This window comes from Protopterus annectens, chromosome 3.part0 (assembly GCF_019279795.1).
Source record: "Protopterus annectens isolate FY-2018-M chromosome 3.part0, PAN1.0, whole genome shotgun sequence".
NCBI classification, from domain to species: domain Eukaryota; kingdom Metazoa; phylum Chordata; order Ceratodontiformes; family Protopteridae; genus Protopterus; species Protopterus annectens.
Genome location: NC_056731.1, coordinates 847,641,192 through 847,660,375, shown reverse-complemented (window position 1 = coordinate 847,660,375; position 19,184 = coordinate 847,641,192). Strand labels below are relative to the sequence as shown.

At 42.8% G+C, this 19,184-nt stretch overlaps 1 protein-coding gene across 3 annotated transcripts in view; it reads right to left on the bottom strand.

The window, feature by feature from the left end:
• The window catches only part of TNFRSF11A (TNF receptor superfamily member 11a), a 669,873-nt gene that overhangs the window by 61,336 nt on the left and 589,353 nt on the right, over positions 1 to 19,184 (bottom strand). The window lies entirely within an intron of this gene.

Here is a 19,184-nt window from a genome sequence, read left to right as displayed (position 1 = left end):
AGGGAACCAAGGTTATTTAAAATGTAGTCTGCAGCATTTATAAATGGTTTTAAAACATTGTATATGTTTTTATTTAAATATTAAGTCGCGGTGGTACAGCGGTAGCATTGCCTCCTCACAGCAAGAGGTTCTCCTGTTCAATTCTCGGCTGGAGTGCCTTCTGTGTGGAGTCTGCATGTCCTCCCAGCGGTCGAGTGGCCTCCGAAAGACATGCTTGAATGGACGTGCTTTGCTGAAGGTTGGGCGTCGGGCTGGCAACTCGGCACCATAAAAATCAACTGCCAATCATTAGCAGACCGGAGTTCCGCTGTGGTGACCCCTAACCTGGAAAAGCCGAAAAGACAAACAAAACATTAACTAGAAGTTATGTACTCACCATAACGTTCAATGTATGTGGTCCATCTCGCCTCACATTCTTACTCATGGGTTTGGAGCCGAACATTGGCTCCGACTCGGCCAACTTGTACTTTTCTAGCACAAAGTCTCTAATTGGCTGGGCTAACCTGGTATCCCATGTTGCACCGCTCCATAGCCCCAGATCTAGTTTGCAGCAACTCATAGTCACACCTCATGCACAACCACAGTTCAGAAGAGTAGAACATTAACCAGGGCAGCAAAGAAAAAATAACCAATACTGAAGGGTACTGAAGATAAATGTCACCTCCAAATCCTCCAGGAGGGGGAACAGGTGGGAGGGAACGTAAAAATGTGAGGCGAGATGGACCACATACATTGAACGTTATGGTGAGTACATAACTTCTAGATGTTATGTGGTCCAATCTCGCTTACATTCTTACTCATGGGACAGCGTCTCCAGCACCTCTATCCTGGGAGGCTCAATGGAAGATGCTCCTGAGAACAGTGGAACCAAAGGAAGCCCGGCCCCTAGAAGTCACATCTAATTTGTAATGAGTAATGAAGGTGTGGGGAGAAGCCCACGTGGCAGCAGCACAAATGTCATCCAAAGATAGCCTGGAATGATAAGTCACTGAAGCGGAAACAGCCCTGGTGGAGTAAGCCTTGAAGGGGAACGGTAACTCTCTCCCAGCTGACGAATAGACATAGGAGATGCAATCAGAAATCCATCTGGAAATTGTAATCTTAGAAATAGGGGAACCTGTTCTATTTTCTGAAAAGGACACCAAGAGTTGGTCAGACTTACTAAGTTGTTTTGTCCTGTGTAAGTAAAATCGAAGCTGCCTGTGTACGTCCAACTGATGAAACTTAAACTCTGCCTTGTTGGAAAATTGAGGGAAGAAAACTGGCAGCTCAATGGACTGATTGAGATTAATGGCAGAGGTTACTTTCGGAAGGATGGACGGATTAGGTCTCAAGGAAACCCTGTCCTTATGAAAGATTAAGTACGGGGATTTGATGGACAACGCTTGAATCTCCGACACCCGTCTGGCTGATGTGATAGCTATTAAGAATGCAGTCTTCCAAGACAGAAATTTTAATTCACAGGTGGCAGCTGGTTCGAAAGGTGATGAAGTCAGGGCCTGTAAAACAAAATTTAAATCCCATGGCATGATGGGTTCTGACACAGGAGGCCGTAGCAACAAGGTGCCCCTCAAAAAGGCCTTACATAGTTTATGAGCCATGATAAGAGGTGTGAAAATTAGAAATAGCGGCCAGCTGGACCTTAATGGTCGCAGGAGCAGAACCCTGCTGAAAAAGTGTGGATAAAAAATCTAAGACAGCAGGGTTGGGGGCTGTGAAAGGATCCAGTCCCTTGGCCTGAGCCCAAATTGAAAATTTTTCCACTTGCTGGAGTAAATCTTCCTGGTAGAAGATTTATGAGAAGAAGATAAAATGTGTACTACCTCAGGTGAAAAACGATGAAGTCTGACTAAAGATGGAAGTGGAGTAGCCAGGCTGTCAACCTGAGGGTTCGCAGGGAGGGATGTGACTGTCCCGACATATGTGTCAGTAGGTCTGGTGCTGGGTCCAGAGTCCAAGGACTGTCCACTGCATACTGATGAAGAAAGGAGAACCAGACTTGGTGAGGCCAGTGTGGGGCAATTAGAATCATCTTGCTTCCCGAGGAAATAGCTTTCTGAATCACTCTTGGTAGCAGAGGAAATGGAGGAAAAGCATAGAGCAGACAGGAGGCCAATCGTGGACTAGAACTTCCCTGGGTGACTCCCCCTGTGGGGGGATCAGAGTGAAGTAGTTGCTGCACTTGGCATTGTGGGGATTGACAAAAAGGTCGCAGCAAGGCTGACCCCACCTGTTGAAAATCTGTTCCGCAACTCGGCGGTTCAGGGACCACTCGTAAGGCATCAGAATAGATCTGCTTAGCCTGTCTGCTATCACACTGGCCTTCCCCGGAATGTGCATTGTCACTAGGAACCATCGGGAAGACACTGCCCACTGCCACACTCGCATAGCCTCTCTGCATAGGGGGTAAGATCTGGATCCCCCTTGCTTGTTCAGGTACCACACTATGGACATGTTATCCAAGTGAATCGCAATTGTTCTTAGGGGAAGAGAGCTCTGCAGTGCTTGCAATGCCAGTAACACCGCTCTCATCTCTAGAACATTGATGTGCATATGTACCTCGTGATCCTGCCAGGTGCCTTGGACCGTCCTGCCAAGATAATGCCCCCACCACCCCATCTGGGAGGCATCCGTGGTCATCGTGGCCACCGGAGGCACAGGAATAAATGGATTCCCTGTGTTCAAGTTGGTGGAGCGTAGCCACCAACAGAGGTCCTGTTTGCACCAATCGGTGAGTAGGATCAAATGGGACAGGGGAAGTTTCTGAAAGGACCATTGGGCAGAGTGGAGCCACAGCAGAAGCCTAATGTGCAATCTGGCTAGGGGTACTAACATCATAATGGTGGCTGCCATGGATCCCAGGAGCTGTACAACCCATCTGGCCTGAACCTTCTTGAGGGGTAGCAACGCGTGAAGCTGACCCTGCAACACCTCTATCCTTTCTTGAGGCAGGAACGCCCACATATGAATGGTGTCTAGCTCTGCGCCTATAAATGTGACATGCTGTGAGAGCAGCAAGGCAGACTTTCCCCAGTTCAAGGTAATTCCTAGCTGATGATAAAAGGCAATGGTCTTTTCCCTGGCCTGAATGAGAAGATGCCTGGTGGGGGCGGTGAGGAGCCAGTCGTCCAGGTATGGAAACACTTGGAATCCTTGACATCTCAGGTGAGCTGTCATCACTGCCAAACACTTGGTGAACACCCTGGAGGCTGTGGTGAGGCCAAAGGGCAGGGCAATACCTATGCACTAATAAAATAAAATGTTATTAATTGAAAAAACAAACAAAAAAAACCTAAATTCTCAACAGAGTACTAAAGTGGACCACAAATGCAAGCTGGACTCTAGGAGGAAAAAAGTGAAATAATTATTAAACCAATTTTAAAAGATTTACATGAGAAGCAATGACAGGATGCCAGAGGACATTGCAAAACATCTGTGAAGAAATTTAAGTCTCTCTGAAGATGATTGAAAGACATACCAAAGGATAAATGTCCAAAGATTGTTATGGTTTAACAGCTGCAGCACTGACGTGGCCTCCTGGGCGAGATGTTTTCCATGCTGTAGTCACTTCTGGAGGAGAGCACATGACTAGTATTAGCTGCTGCCACAGACTGCAGCAGATGTTTTCCATGCTGTAGTCACTTCTGGAGGAGAGCACATGACTAGTATTAGCTGCTGCCACAGACTGCAGCACTGACGTGGCCTCCTGGATGAGAGAAGCAAATGCTGAAGAGGAAGAGTCCAAATCCAGAGCCCTGGGGACTCTGATGATTACCTTCATACATTCAGATGAGGAACTTGCCACAACTGCTGAAGAGGTTTCTGGACCACCATTCCACATTGTATATCTAAGAGAACAGTGTCACAGCCTGGGCAAACAGTATGAAAATAACAGGAATCTACACTTAGAATGTACTAAGAGAACAGTGTCACAGCCTGGGCAAACAGTATGAAAATAACAGGAATCTACACTTAGAATGTACTACGAGAACAGTGTCACAGCCTGGGCAAACAGTATGAAAATAACAGGAATCTACACTTAGAATGTACTAAGAGAACAGTGTCACAGCCTGGGCAAACAGTATGAAAATAACAGGAATCTATACTTAGAATGTCCTGCTGGATCTAGCTTTGTTTGTGTAACTTGAGCACTAATCCAGACATTCTCTAAAGTATTCAATGGTATTTATTACTGCTTGGTTGTAACTTGATTAAAGTGTAGCTATCATTCAAGTCTTTTGGATTAAGCACTTGGGCTTCAGACCAGTTCTTTTACATTAGGAAGGTTTGTGGCAAGCACTGTGGTGGCAGGACAGGTAGCTTTCATCCTTCTAAGTTGGGAACTGCTGATTGAGAGCCCAGTGTCCAAGTGTATTAGTTCTGGTTTAGGCACTTGGGCTTCAGGTCAGTTATTTTACATTAAGCACTCTTGTGGGAGAAGAGGCTGGACTCTGCCCTTCTGAGCTGGGAATTTTCTGGTTAAAGGTTTATAGTGCCTGAATATTTGAACTGTATCTTACTGAAATTGGTTCACCTTGTTTGCTCTAGCATAGACTAGATCCAGGCCTACTGAATCTAGCTTTGTTTATATGCTTGTTGTTTGTTTGCTTGTTATTTCCTGGAAGCTAATTCACGTGGATCACTAGTGATATCTGCATTGCTTACTGTACTTATTTCCTTGTTTCACTTGAAAGAAAGTTACTGTTTGTCGTTTTGCATTTAGTTACTTGTAACACATTGCACTCAAGTTACCTGGCACTTGCTCACTAAAGCAATTATATAAGTCAGCACTAAAAATTAAAAGCACTACACCCTCACTCCCCACTGGCCTTTCCCAATATTATTCTAGCATGTCCAAAGGTCAGTTGTCAATCTCCTCTCTGGTCCAGCTGGTGAGTCTGGGAATCTTGAGGCAATGTTATAACTGCCTCATGTACACAGACAACCCTCTCCTCCTCCCACATAACACAAATACTTGAGAGATGCAGCTATTTAGCCAAATTGGAGGCTGAGCTCTCTCAACTCAGGACTGGCAAGACCAGACAGGAGGAGAAGGCAACTACACACACCACAAAACCAGCCTCACATAATGCTACCACTCCACTGAATCAAACACAAACACACAAAGACATGGAGGCTCTGAGTAAAATTTACCTAAACAGCAGAGGCCTCCAAAGCAGACACCCAAACAACTGCTACCTCAAGACACCCCACAAGCAACACATAAACCACAAAAGCAGGGTGACTCCATAGTCAGACAGTCCCACTCACCAGGCTGAACAAGGAGAGGGTCACAGTAAGCTGCCTAGAATCCGCCACATAACACAAGCACCACAGCAAGTACAAATATGACACAGTCATTGTCCATGCTGGTGTGAGCGACCTGACGATACCTCCCTGGACTGCATGAAAAGAGACATAGAGGAGCTCTCTGATTATGTAGCCCAGGCAGGTGCAGTATCCTTCCTTCACCAAGAATGATGCCACAATATAGAGACAAGATGATCAGCTTTAACAATTGGCTTAATGTCTGGTGTCATTCAAATCCAGTGTCTGTCTGCCTGGGATGACATGCACCTGTCACCGGATATTGGCTAAGGCTCTTGCCACCCCATAGTGCCTTTTAGGCAAGGCTCAAATTCTAAACCTACCACCCTAGAAAACAAAATGGGAAGAAATTGAGGGTAATGCTGCTCAATGCCAGAAGTCTAAATCTCAAAGATGTCTGTGCTGTAACTGAAACCTGGTTCAAGTGTATCCATATTCATAAAGGATACTCACACCTCCAGGTTGGTAGGTGCAACTAACCATAGGCAAAACTGCTCTACAAATTGTAGCATGCTACAGGCCACCCTCTCAAACTCAGGAACCCCACACAGCCTTCCTGAAGACACTGGAGGGTATAAATGTATCTCCAAACACCATCATATTGGGTGACTTCAACTACCTGAATATAGACTGGGAACATTACTCAAGCCGTTCATAAATTCAAATGCCATGGAACAGCTAGTCACTGTTCCTATACTAGATCTCATTGTCACAAACATGGGGACAAAATGCTCCACATTGGTGAGATCTGATCATAAACTAATCTCACAAACAAAAAGACCATAGTGAAGAACTTCTAAAGCAAACTTCACACTACTCAAGACTGGTGTGGTATCAGGACTGCATGGATCAGGCAATCCCAAATAAAACCAAGACTCTTTCCACAACCATTAACAAACTTTACAATAAGGCTATTACATGATAGAACAAAATCCATAAAATACGAGCACTCATAAAATCAACTAAGGCCAATTTTGAGAGAAAAATTGCCATGGATTCAAAGGACAATCATAAGGCCTTTTTCAGCTATGTTAGGAACCTGGGTGGAAACTCACAGATATGCTCAGAATTAGTCCAAAATGATACAAAAATCACTGAACCCACAGACATTGCCAACATACTGGCAGACAGGTTCAGTGCAAACTTCACCCAGTGTAGCCTCCCGGACATCTCCACAGCATCAATGGGCAGCTGTTTAATCTCAGCCTTACAACAAGTCTAGTCTGCAAAGCTATGGAGAGGATCATAATGGAGCTCATAAACAAAGATATAGGGGACTTGCAGACATTGGACCCGACTTCTTGAAATAGTCACCAAGGCCATTGATGAGGAAAGGCAGTCCATACAGCCTACCTTGACCTTTGTAAACCCATATGTCACAAGATGGGTTGCAAACTAAGGACAGAACCCACAGGGTTAGAGTTGCTGGACACTCACATTGCTAAAGTGGTTAGAAAGACCTTCAATTAATGGACATGCTCCACCTCAAAAATCCAAATAAATGCCTTAGGGCAGATAGCCTAGTATAAACCTATGAACCTATGAACCTATGGAAATGACTGGCTCCCAACCAGAAGCGTAAGAGACTCCTGGATGCCTTGTCCATTTTGATATGGTGGTAAGCATCCTTGAGGTCGATGGAGCACATCCATACTTCTTTTCCCAGTAACGGAAAAATAGACTGTAGGGTGACCATTCGGAACTTGGACTTTAGAACGTAGCGATTCAGTTGGCTGAGATCCAAGATGGGTCTCAGGCCCCCTGTTTTTTTCGGCACCAAAAAGAGTCTTCAGTAAGTCCCTAATCCGATCTGGTCTGAGGGGACAGGTTGGATGACTCCTTTTTCCAGCAACTTTGAAATTTCTAGTGTTGTGTGATCCCTTTGACTGGGTGGAACATCTGGGATTCTCTTGGGTGGTGGAGGGTCTGACAATAAGGGGATGGAATAACCTCCGGTAACTATACGAAGCACCCATCGATCTTGAGTGATACTTGCCCAGGCTTCCGGGTACAACGAAATGCAGCCCCCGACTGGCTCCGGAATAGCACAGTCGGGCAATACATCAGGGACGATGATAGGAAGGCCCGCAAAAGGAATCACGGTCTCCCGAATTGCGAGGGCCTCCTCTGCCCCTAGGGTGGCATCTCCCAGAATAACCACCCCCTGCTCTGCCTCTGGAGGGGGACTCACCTTGAGCGGCAGGGAAGACTTCTGTGACTTTTTAAACCACATTTTTCCTCCCCTCTGAGCCTTGGGGTAAGGCCTAGATGGAAGGGAAAAATGGACCCCTACAGCAGACAGGGTATTTCCCTCTTGCTCGCATCTGGTGAGGGTGTCTTTCACTTTGGTCCCAAAGAGTGAGGACCCATCAAAGGGGGCATCAGTGAAGGAAGACTTGAAGGCCTCTGCAAAATGACACAGGCGCATCCAAGCTTGCCTCCTAAGGGCTACACCTGAGCTAGCTGCCCTGCTCGCCCCCTCAGCTACATAAGATATGAGCCTCATGGACAAGTTGACAATTGAGCCAAGAGTAGACAACTGGGTTGTTAACCGTCTGTGTTAATGCCTCAGGTATATTACTCATTACAGTATCTCCTTACTCTTTAAGGAGATCTCTCTGGAGCCGAGTAAAACGACAAAGATAGTTCAGGGACTGAAGTGTGAAGGTTGCTGAAGAGAGGGTATGCTTCCCGTACAGATCCATATTCCTGGACTCCTTGGTTAGGAGGATGGATGGAGGAAGAAGACTCGGCTACTTCCTGCTGAGTGGCCACCGCCACCACCATGGCATCCACAGAAACCCCTTTGGACAGGAACTCTTTCCCAGGGGGAGCTGAAAGAAATTTATTAGGGTGTCTGGATACAGGTTCCACCAAGTCAGGAGTCTCCCACGCCCTTTGACAGATCAAATCTAGGAGCTCATCGAAGGGTGGAGACACCCAGGAGGCGGAGGGTTGAGCCCCAAAGGCCTTGAGGAATACAGACTCCTCCTCAGAGGGGGTTTTGGATGACCAGCCGCCTTCTCTGCCTCAAAATCTCCAGGATGTCGGAGAAAGAGACGTCATCGGAGGACAACTTGGGGGACCCCTCTGACTCTTCCAGGTCGGTATCAGAGGTGAGAGACTCATTCTGGGAGTCTATGTGCTTCATCTTGCACAACTTCTTTCTTGGGGGCTCCTCAGGCACAGACTCCGAAGAGCCCTCAGAAAGCTGGGGACCGCTCATGGGGGTATCCCCAGACCTTGGGGCTCTGCCGACAACTGATAGGGGGACATCAGAGGCTCTTGCCGGTGTTTAAGGGGATGGAATGACTGATCCGGGTGATGTCACTGAAGATCTGGCCAGTGCGCTCCTCATGGCCTCGAAGGCGGGTCCCCCCCGAATCCGAGGACTGACCAACCTCAGAGGCCATGACCGGAGCCGAGGTTCACTGAGCTGAAGTGCTGAGAGGGAGGCTCGGAACCGACAAAAGTCCCGAAGTATCCCCCTCGGGCCCGACAGAGGAAACCCGGGTTCCGAAACCAGAGGACGGAGCCGACATGGTAGGAGACATCGGCACCAATAAAGCCTTAAGAGGTATCGGAGCCGGCAGAACATCACCTGGAGCAGAACACTCCGGCTCCGAAGACAAGGAGGTGCTCGGAGGAGGAAACATCGGTGCACTCATCGGGACTGGCTCCGGAGCCCACTGGGTCGTAGCCGAAAATAATTTTGTCAACACAGGCGACTGCAGGAGCCTCTGGACCACCCTTATCCAACATCCAAATCAGAGAGTCTGGAGGATCTGGAGGAGACAGAAGGTGACTGTGATCTTCTATCTGGAGATCCTTGTCTGACACCAGGAGACCGGCTCCGAATGGGCTCTAACAGGATTGGAGCCGAGGCTGAATCAAGAACCACAGCTACCTCCTGCGGCCCCGAGGACAAGGGAGCCGAGGAGGTAGAATCCAATTTGGTAGTCTTCTCCGTTGGCTCCAAAGAAACAGATTGTGCCGGAGATCTCTTCTTAGTCTTAGCAGTCTTGGCTTTTAGTCTGTGAACCAGAGGAAGAGTCCAAGGACTCCTCAAAGGAAGGCTTTAGAAGACCCTTCAGTATAAGTTTATTTTTTCTCTCCTGTAGCACCCTTGGGCTGAATGCGTGACAAAAGCTACAGGACTCTTGTAAATGTATAGCCCCCAGGCAGTATACACAAATGGAATGTCCATCTGTTATGGAAATCTTGTAGCTGCATTTAGAACCTAGAGGGTTTGTGTTCCTTTTGATCCTTTGACATATCAAAAAAGCAGTGTACACAACACAACAGAATAGGATCTTAGGCCAACAACGGTTTAAGTGGGAAACTACCGTTAACAACTGCTGACAAGACTCTCTAAGTTAAATGATTCTTGACACTACTAACGCACACACACACAGAAACAAGGAAAAAAATGCTTTCCTTTCCCAGAAACAGACAAACTATACAACGGAGGGAGGACTAGGTCCTCTAACTTAAATGGGCCTAGCCCATAGGAACAGAGGGATACCGCAAAACAAATCACTCACACCACAACAAACACGCTAAACAACAATAGTAAACAGCTATTAAAATAGCTTTTGTGAGGAAAACACACAATTTTCAGTGAGAAAAAAGTTTTAAAGCTACTTAGCCACAGCCAAGCGAGACCACGTCCTAGTTACACGAGCGGCAAACGAGATCTGGGGTTATGGAGCAGTGCAACATGGGATACCAGGTTAGCCCAGCCAATTAGAGACTTTGTGCTACAAAAATATAAGTTGGCCGAGTTGGAGCCGATGTTTGACTCTGAACCCGTAAGAATGTAGGCGAGATTGGACCACATAACATCAAAAGTTTTAGCATGCATTTATATAAGATATTTTATGAATTGGTTAAAGACACTTCATATAATAGGTTGACTGTAGGTTAATGTTCTACTTGTATTTTTAGGGGAAAGGAGATGTGTGTATCTGGTTAAAGTTTCATTCATTAAGTAATTAAATCAATTAAAGCATGATGGTCATTGGTTGTTTTGAAACAGGAAGGTTATAAGTAGAAATGTATTTGTAGTTTGACCCACATCTGATGAAGTGAATATAAACGAAAATGTATGGTGTATAGCGTTTATGTATGTAAAACTGCATTTTTAACAATCGTTCCTTGGGCTTTATTGTTTCATCATCTGCTTTGGGCTGTTGGATTTCTTGGTTTTGGTCTGCCCAGCTCGGTTTTTGACCATTATTATTATTAGTGTTTGTAACCATGGATTGTAAAACGAGCAAAGGAGCGACAGAAGCAAGCAGGAAGGAAGAGATTGGCCAAATGAACAAACTGGTTGGCCAACTTACACAATCGAGCTTTTAACACCACTCAGCCAATCAATGGTGGAATTGGCATCTGCTATTCAAGAGGGGCGGAACCAGAGCGCAGTCGGCACCCATGGAGGTAAACGGAGGGACAAAACGAGTAGTGAGAGGAGATGTGAAGACTCTGAAGCTGGTTTCAATGTAAACAGATGTGAAAATGATGAAGAACATAGTTTTAACAATACTCCAAGGTCTTTGAGCTCTAGAGAGGACGAAGCCTGCACCAGTAATGGTCAACGATTTTCCATTCCATTGGGGTAAGGAAGAAGTAATTCAGGACATAACAACAATGGACATACTGAACTGAAGGAATGGTTGTAGGTTAGTTTCTCCTCCAATTTTAAAAATAGAACTGTGACATCTGGAGTTGAAATGGATAGTTATAAGAATCAATTAATAAAACTTCACAAATTAATATTTAAATGTAAAAGTTTAGAGATAGAAAATAGTTATTTACAAGAATGTATTTCCCAGGGCATTGTGCCCAAAGGATTGAAAATTTGGAAATATCCAAATAATGTAACAGGAAGTATTTTTCATAATGAATTAATTGAGGTTTTTAATAGATGTGGGTTAGACATTTTAAAATGTGTTATTGATGAAAATAATAGGGTGAAGAAAAATCTGTTAACTGAAATTGAGTGTGTGAATAATTCCATTAAAAATGACTTGATGCTCTCCATACCTGCTGAAAACGAAAAATATTACAATATTCAAGGGGAGGTTGATGGAGAATGTAATGAACTTATTAAAAGAAAGATAAGGAAGTTGGAACGTGATATTATTGAGTATAAAAATAACAGTTACCCAAAACCAAAAACAGGTACTAGGTTTTGGGAAAATAATAATAAGAGGGAAGGGAGAGACATTAATAATGAAGAACAAGTTAGGATAGGGGGACAAGTTTCAGAATTAGATGATTTTAACCAATTCCCACAAATAAGAAGATCAGAAAGGATTAAAAACAAGATGGAACACCAGCAGCAGTACACTTCAAATTTTCGAGGGGGGGCAATAATGGGGAGGGAGAAGTACTAAATATTGATGGTACCCCCCACTCTGACTTAGGAGAAAATAATACCGTACAAAACACTGATATTATACAAGACCCAAATAATTTACACAGATATATTTATGAAAATTTCAGCATTTATAACTACAGTCCAATTGTTTTAACTAAAGAACATTTTAAATTATTATCAAAGGGAATTAAATATATACCCAATAGGAAAGGAGATTTGGCCAACATTTTAATGGATATTAAATTATTTATAAGGAAAATTAATTTTCAAACTATATTTGAGCAGAAAACAAGAAATGAACAACAAGGATTAGTGAAAAGAAGCACTTATAACCCACCAATTCACCCACAAATTAAACATTTCGAAGGGTTGGTTGAGAGAGAGAGATAAGAAAACAATACGATAAAATTAAATATAAGAAAAACTTGGATACAGAAGAAACTAAGGTCTTAGAGGAAATGAGAAATGTAAATGTAAGGGTAATGAAACCTGACAACGGAGGAGGAATGGTAATTATGAACAATTTGATGTATGAAGGGAAAATGAACGATATGTTAAGAGATTCATACAAATATGAAACAGTATCTATGAATGAGATAAACATTTCATATCATAGAACTGATATGGTGTTAGAGGATTTACTAATTGATGGGTCCATTGACAGAAATACCTATTCATACTTGAAAGTGGAAAAACCTAAAGTAGCAACTATTTTTGGTATTCCCAAAACCCATACAAATGGAGTGGACCCACCACTGAGACTGATTGTGTCTGCAGATGGGGCTAAAACATTACCCTTGGCAAAATACATAGATAGCAAATTGAAAAGACTATGGACTGAAAGGGACTCATGGGACTTCCTTAGATGTTTAACCCAAGACAAATACAAGAAAACGTTAACATATTTTACCATAGATATAGTAGATCTTTTCTCCTATATACCTCACCAAGAAGGCCTAAATTTGTTAGAAGAAATTGTACACGAGAATACTTATCTCTTAGATGAAAAGGTTGTGGTCATGCAGCTTATGGAATTAGTTTTGAAATATAATTATGTTTATTTTAATAGTGAATTTTTTCACCAAATCCAGGGAGTAGCGATGGGTGCAGCCTGTGCCCCCACCTACGCCAATTTAATACTGGCAAAATGGGAAGAAAAATGGGTACTTGAATCAGCATGTAAGGAAAAATGGATTTTATAGAAAAGTTTTTTGGATGACGTAATTTTTTGGTTGGCCGCTGAAAATGAAGTGGTAAATTTTATAGAATATTTAAATCAAAGTACCAATTATTTAAGATTCACGTATACGACCAACAAAGAGAAATTACAATATTTGCATGTAGAAATTTATAAGAAAGAAGACAAATTTAATTCTAAAGTATATAGAAAAGCAACATACTCAAATTCTTTTCTACACTTCAACAGTGCCCACCCCAAACATTACAGAAGAAACATAGTGAAAGGGCAATATATAAGAGGGTGTCGAATGACCTCCAACGAAGAAAATTTCTACTATGAAATGGTTTTACTAAGAGAAATGTTCAAGGTAAGGGGGTACACCCAGAGCAAAAGTGGAAAGAAGTGGAAAAACAGGTATTAGAAGGTAGAAAGCAGAAATACCAGCCCATTCTAGGACAAGTTATAATGCAGGCTGGACCCTCTGAAAGAGTTAATAAGGAAAATGAAGAGAACTTTAATAAAGCTTTAGTTTTAGAATATAATGCCAGTTCATATGTAGTTAGGGACATTATAAATAAGGAATGGGAAAGATTCTTGACCCTAATTGACCTAGAAAGTATTAAGGAGGACAAAAGTAGGATTATATACAAAAATGCCAGAAACCTTAAGGGCCTATTGGAAACTAGTCACCAAGAAGGGATTGTTAGAAATAAAAAAGAAAAGGTACTTACAAGTGTGGACACTGTTCTCAATGTACATACATGTTTAATAAGGAAGGTATTCTTTTGAAATGTAGGAATAAGGTTCTGAAGGGCAAGGAATTTTCAAATTGTGACAGTAGTGGCTTAGTATACTTAGCAGCTTGCCAAGAATGTGATGAATTTTATATAGGGAAAACTGAGCGTAAACTTAGGGGAAGAATATATGAACATCTATATGAAGTACAAAATAGAAAATGTACAAATGCCCTATATAAACACAAGCAGGAATGTACCAATGCAGATTTTTTTATTTTTTGTATTGGAAAAAGTGGATAGAAAAAAACAGAGGAGGGTTATGGGAAGAGACTATAGAGTATAAAGAACTCTGGTGGCAGTTAACCCTTGAGGCAAACAAAAAAACAGGGTTAAATGACCACATTTCTGTTAGTTCACTGTTGAAATTAAGAGCAGCAAAACTGTGATAAGAAGAAAATACAATTTATTTTTAGTGGTCATACCAACTTTAAGTTTCTTCCCACTTCAGTTCTGGCAAAAATATTTTAACATATTTTCTACTATTTTACTCAATAAGTTTACTAATGAACTTGTCTGTTTGTAAAGGGAATATTTTGAATATTTTAATGTAATTTTTAGTTTTACCACAAGAGGGAACCAATGTTATTTAAAATGTAGTCTGCAGCATTTATAAATGGTTTTAAACATTTTATATGTTTTTATTTAAATATTAACAAAAGTTTTAACATGCATTTATACAAGATATTTTATGAATTGGTTATAAGCACTTTATATAATAGGTTGACTGTAGGTTAATGTGTTGAATTTGTATTTTTAGGGGAAAGGAGATATGTGTATCTGGTTAATTAAGTTTCATTCATTAAGTAATTAAATTAATTAAAGCATGATGGTCATTGGTTGTTTTGAAACAGGAAGGTTATAAGTAGAAATGTATTTGTAGTTTGACCCACATCTGATGAAGTGAATATAAACAAAAACGTATGGTGTATAGCGTTTGTGTGTGTAATAAACTGCATTTTTAACTATCGTTCCTTGGGCTTTATTGTTTCATCATCTGCTTTGGGCTGCTGGATTTCTTAGTTTCACATTTCCACTAACCGTATTAAGAAGTGCTGTCTACTCCTCCAGAAAATTATGCAGGCTACCTCTCTGCTGGAAAGACATGCCCTGGGATTCACAAAAATACCTTCTACTATCGTGCAAATGCTACCGCTGAGATGCCAAGGTGTGCAACACGACCTGATGCTAATTATAAATTAACCAGGAGGAATCTAAAGGCCCAAGCTGCAACTACTTAAGAAACGTACTCAAGAAATTGAAAGTCTCAGTGGTGAAAGAGTGTTTCCTGCAACTGTGGTCAGGAATTTTGTGAAGAAAAGTAACAGGCAAGTAAAATGCAGGTGTCTAAGCTTGTACCCATTTCCTACATTGTAATTCTACGAGAATGGCTAGATTAAGTGGCTCCCAGCAATGTCCACATATGGTTTTAATGTTTTAAATGAGGAGGAAATGCGTGATAGGAAAGTAGTAAAAGCAGAAGAGCAAACAGAGAAACATACGCAGGAACACAGGGAATGTAAGAGTGGGAGTCGTGAGGTAGAGGAAAGGTATTTGTTGATGGACAGGCACACATTTTCTTTTTTCTAAGAAGAGTAGATGGGGAAAGGATGTAAGGGGACCACATAGGATGGAGTCAAGGTAGTGGTAAGGAAGTACAGGCACACAAACTAACATAAAACACAAGCAATGACTAAGATGGAAGGTTCTAACACAAAGGGGTCTGACAAAGGAATCATCTGCAGACAGACAGAGGTAGGACAGTTAATGATGGGGAAGACTATACAACAAATAGAGGAGGGAGGTGGCACACAAGGAAAGAGAACAACTGTATGAGGAATAGGGTTAGTGTTCCAATCCTCTTAGCACACTGTGTGGGCTACACCCAGGAAAAGGTCAGTCACTACTATAACTTCTCTATCCACTAGGCCCTCCCTGAAATGATGGTGCTGACAGTGAAAGGCAATGGAGTGACTCCTGAAACTGCATGAGGATCTTCTCCAGGAGGCCAATGCAGGCATCAAGCCACCAGTGCACCAACTACCCCACATCTTCCATCAACTCCCACTGGGTGACGAACTGTAACCCCCTGGCAGTGTCACCAAAGGGAACAACAGCACTCCTCTTCAGTGAATGGTGTCCAGAGGCCACTGGTGATGCCCTCAGGTTACTCACCTACCACACTCAATGGGGAGGCTGGCCTACAGCCAGATGGAGGACTAGTAGGAAAGGGCTGAGGCCTATGGCAGTGTGAGGACCTGTGCCTCCCCACTGGCACAGTCATGGCAGACGCTGCAGAAAATGATAACAAATGGCTAGAAATAAAATATCAAGTAAAACACATAAAAGAAGGAAAGCAAAAAAGAGATGGAGAGACAAAAAATGACAATAGTATTATAAAATTCTCAGATGAACACACAGACGTCTACCTAATGTTATACTATACAGTTACTAGACATGCTACAAGGACAGCTCAAATAATCCTGCTTAGGTACATACATTCAAATATCTCCATTGGATGTGGCGGGATGGAGGCTACAGAGGTAGGATGGGGATACTGGATATAATACACCGATAGGGTGTGCTGGTAGTTGTTCTGTGGACATGCTGGCAGAGACACGTTCAAAGACAAGCCATATCTACTTACAATACATCTCAAAGGCCCTCTCCTTGACTTCTTCCTCCCACTGACTCAGAAAGTCAGGATGATGCATTCACAGTTCTCTGAAGTGATGCTGGCACTGCTCACAAGAGCAGGGCATACCTATGGCATGAGTCACTACAGTGACAAAACTGTGCAAGGCATCCATCCTATACTGGAGACCCTCATAAGAGTGCCCAGTCAGGCTCTCACAGTGGTCTTTATACAGCAAGTAAAGAAAAATCTTTCTTTCTTATAGCACAACTTGAGAGCTCTGCCACAATCAGTACCCTTGGAAACAGTGGCCATTCACAAGGGTACTGATTGTGGCAGTACCCTTGGAAACAGTGGCCATTCACAAGGTTACAATCCAGGCAACTATGGCAGCCCTCTCATGGTCATGAATGTTGATGCTGTCAATATGTGATGGGCACCACAGGATAATTATGTAGTGACTCCAGTGCAAATATACATGGAGTGGAGTGGCATACTGGTGTTATGGTGTGAGTATTGGCAGGAAAACATTCTACAGGGATCACACTGCCTACATTTGTTAATTCTTTTGCCTCTACAGGCCGTACTACTGCAATACATTTTCCCATTTCCCTGATAGGATCATTCACCCATATATGCATGTTCATTCTGCCTCACAGGTACTAATGTGAGTTCAGGCATCTGACTAAGCCTCTTAGCATCATACAAGTAATTATGCGATTGGTCAAATATGTGATTCAGGAACATTCATCAGAACGACGCTGATTACTATAAGGATCATGCTAGAAGCTTTGCAACTGTGTGATAGAAACTGCCTTGCCTCATTATACTATGGAAGATTATTACAAAGCAAACAGCAAAGTACTAATCTACCTCAAACAGATTACTACAAGAATTGCACTCGTTTCATTTTTGCTGTACTACTACTACTGCTTTAACTGCGTGTACTTTGAAGATATCCACAACAGTACAAACTGTGGTGGGTTAAGCTGCCGAGTGTAAATGACAACGTTTCCACTGTGTGGAAACTGTATACAGGGTAAGATGTGCTAACATGACAGGGAAAAGTGGATTGTATGGGATGTGGCAGAGTCAATACAACACAGTTATGAGGTATGTGTTCTTGTGAACTCTGCAGGTCACAGTCATACCTGTGTGTTCCACCTACTGAATATTGCTGTGCATGTGATCTGCTGGCTGATTACACCCACAGCTATCACACTAATGCTGCGGTGCTCTGGGTGTGGCAGCTACCCATGTCAAGTGAATATTATAGTGTGGGAATCCTATTTGTGCTACTTGTCTTGATCCCGGGATTACTGATACAGTTTCTGTAAATGTAGTATCATGGATTGCATTTCTTTGGGGGCAGTCAGCACTGTCCAGAAGTATGCATACAGTGGGCTTGTATTCAACATTCCTTCAGGGTGATACTGTTTCCTATTGTGTCCATAAACCATTTACACTCCCCATCACCATGAACTGCAGATGTGGGGATGTATCTGTACTATAGTACGTAGCCAGGGATGGAAAGCTTACAGTACCAGTGAGTCATTTCACTTGTAGGCTATGGAGCCAAGAATGCACTTGTCTGAGTCAGTAATCAGTGTAGGGGATCTGAATTCCAAGGCCCGTGTGGCAGTTTAGGACACTCCCTTCCTACATCTGTGCCATAGTATTCCAAGTCTGGCCTGTGCTACTTCCTTTGGGGTGGCGGTAAGGGTAAAACACATACCCATGTAGGAGGAGGAGGAGGAGGAGGAGGAGGATGTCTGCGTAATTCTGAGGTGACTGCATTCATATTTTGCAAGATGTCATGCTGTGGCCCATCTTGGAATGCACAAACATATGCACTCATGTCCTACAAAGGGTGATTGTGTTGTGGGCCTGAATGCATTGAACCTTAGAGGAGTGGTGTATGTCATTAGTTGAGAGGATGCTAAATACTGACAATCATATGATGTGCTGGGTTCTGCTAAATCCACATGTTGCACTCCTCTAAGCTGCACATAGAGCTATTATGTCTGACTGTGTCATTCATTCACATACAGATAACATGAGTCTTTCTATATGCACCTATGTGTGCATTCCGTTTTCTCCTCAGGGCACTTTGACATCCCTTCTACGTGTCAATAAAACACCCACAAAAACAACACACACAAAACACCTCCACACAGATTCTAGATGTACATTTGTGTAATCCATCATACTGCTGAAACGGATCACTAGTATTGTTAAGTCTGGCCTGCTGTATGTGCAGCTGTGTATTACCTTCCAACATTTCATATGTATATTATTTTGCAATTGTTGCTTGTCAATCAAATAGGTGGGAAATACCACAAAATTAAATTCTTCATTGCAGGTAATGATATCCTGCTACAGGCCCTCTAGAAGCTTGGTCACTGGATGCTCTGTCACGATAGATCTGATTGGGTCTTCTATGCTTCTATGTACATGTCTGGCAAGACATAATAGATGATATCAGTGCTGTTATTGGTCAAAATTGGAACTACAATAAATTCTAAAGAAGGGCCACTGACATGATTGCTCTACATGAACTAAGGAAGGCCCCTTGGCACAGTAGTGGAGGGCTATAGGGGAGAGTACACTGACCGAACCACCTATGACACGCATGGAGGAGTTCCTGACATCTCTTCTTGGGGATCCAGACAATTATGACATACATGGGAAAGTGGTAGACATTGCTGCTATGTTGCACATGGAACTGCAGATATCCACTGAAGATGGCCCAGGTGGATATGTCTGAATATGGATTACTATTTGCATTTCGTGACTAATGCAAGATGATAGAATGTGCAAGCATAGCTTCTTTGTTTTACAGGAAAGTTAGGATTACATGTC